The 2,126-nt window shown below is 54.7% G+C and overlaps 1 pseudogene; it reads left to right on the top strand.

Annotated features, from left to right (window-relative positions):
* Window positions 1–1,923, top strand: part of LOC100965764 — an 85,877-nt pseudogene extending 83,954 nt beyond the window's left edge.
* Window positions 1,924–2,126: the final 203 nt, after the last annotated feature.

The raw sequence follows: 2,126 nt of genomic DNA, 5'->3' as shown, positions 1-2,126 counted from the left end.
CTCCCCAGACTGTGGCTACTTCTGTACAGCAGGCACCTTCCTGGAGTGCTGCCCCGACTTCCGTGTGGCCTATGGCTTCCATAAGGCCTATGTGTTCCAGCTGAATAGCATGGTCTTCTGTCCCCACTGTGTGAAGGATGCTTCTGAGGCCCAGGAGGTGATCATTCTCTGGGGTGATGGGGGTATCTGCCAGCTGGCATTGCAGCCCCTGTACTCCTGCCCCTGGCTCAAGATGTCCCAGGAAAGGAGACACTTCCCAGCCCAGCTCTCAGATGTGATGGCACAGGGAGCCCTGATGCCCATCCTGCAATCCCCTGACACCATCAACCTCAAGGCATAACTGACCCTAACAGGGTCTGCCTCTCAGCTGTGGGGCTGCCATTGGAGCCAGGCCAGGAGGCCCTAGAAAAAGTCCTGGTTATCCAGGAACCAGAGAAGTGGAAGTTACACCCATCAGTGAAGCAGGGGGAGTTGCAGGAGGTGATACTGATGCTATTAGACAACCTGCACCCCAACTCCCAGAGCGACCAGCAGAGCAAGCACACGCCCTTGCAAGCAGCCACCCAGAAGGGCTCCGTGGAGATCTGTCACATGCTGCTGCAAGCTGGAGCCAACATCAGTGCAGTGGACTAACAGCAGTGGACATCACTGAAAGAGATTGCAGTGAACAACCACAGGGAGGTGGCAGGCTACATGGTGTGGCTGTGTTTACAGCAAGGAGGAAGGCTCCACCTGTCTCTACCATGCGGCCAATATTGGGAACTTAGAGATGGTCAGCTTGCTGCTCAGCACAGGACAGGCGGATGTCATTGCCCAGCACAGTGGTGGGTGGACATCCATCATGTGGGCCGCAGAACACAAGCACACTGACACTGTGCTGATATGGGGTGATGAGATCACCCTCACTGACAATGGGGAAACATCTGCCTGCACTGGGCCTCTATCAGTGGCAATGCTACCATTGCTGAGGTCCTCTTGAATCCCCACTGTGGGGACACATCCCTGCACGTCATGCCTCAGAAAGCTACCACAACTGTGTGCTGTTGCTCCTATCCTGTGGGGCCAGCCCTGAGCTGCAGAACAAGGAGGAAGTCACAGTGTGGGACCTGACACCCACGGGCTCTGACCTGTGGTGTGCACTCCAACTCAGCCACAAGCTCTGGCTCAGGGTGGCAAATAGAGCCATCAGCACGAAGAAGGTCATCTGCTGGGATGTGGCTCGGGGCTATGAGAATGTGCCCCTTTCCTGTGTCAACGGTGAGCCCTGCCCTGAGGATTACAAGTACATCTCAGAAAACTGTGAGATGTCCACCATGAATGTCGACTACATCACCCATCTTCAGCACTGCACCTGTGTAGATGACTGCTCCAGCTGCAACTGCCAGTGAGACCAGCTCAGCATCTGGTGCTGGTGCCACAAGGATGGGCACCTGCAGCTCTACAGAACTGTCAAGATGCCCTACAGGCCATCCCCCAGGGGACCTTCACCTGTCAGCATGTTGGGGAGCTGATCTCTGACGCTGAGGCTGATGTGAGAAAGGATGGTTCTTATTTCTCTAACTTCAACAGGATAGAAAAGTGTACTGCACTGATGTCAGTTACTATGGCAACATCAACTTCTTCATCAACCATCTCAGTATCATTCCTGTCCAGGTTTTCATGCTGCACCGAGACTTTTGATTTCCATACATCACTTTCTTCAGATCCAGAGACATTCAGACTGGGGAGAAGCTAGGGTTTGACTCTGGCGACCACTACTGGGACATCGAAATCAATTATTTCACCTGCCGCCAGTGTGGTTCTGAGAAGTACAAGCATTCAGCTAAAGCTACTGTCAACCTGAAACAGAGCCGCCTGGCCTGCCTGGTCCTGCACGCTGAGCTGCTGCCTGAGCTCAGCTCCCTGCTCCCTGTCAACACCTGAGAACAGACCATATCCTCCCAGTCTCACCCTGGACAGCCTCCCCTGCCATTTTCTGCTCACAGCCATGCCTAGGGGTGCCACCATCTTCTCTCCCCACTACCCCTTGACACATTCCTCATCCAGAGACCCCTGCCAGGCTCTGCAGGTCTGACAGCCCCTCTCTCCCAGAACTGGGTCCTCCCTGGGAGGATGACTTCAAAGCT

The sequence above is a fragment of the Otolemur garnettii genome, unplaced genomic scaffold, assembly GCF_000181295.1.
Source record: "Otolemur garnettii isolate 467f Iridium unplaced genomic scaffold, OtoGar3 scaffold00154, whole genome shotgun sequence".
Taxonomy (NCBI): Eukaryota; Metazoa; Chordata; class Mammalia; order Primates; family Galagidae; genus Otolemur; species Otolemur garnettii.
Note: the sequence above shows the minus strand (reverse complement) of the source record. Positions and strands in the feature narration are given on the sequence as shown.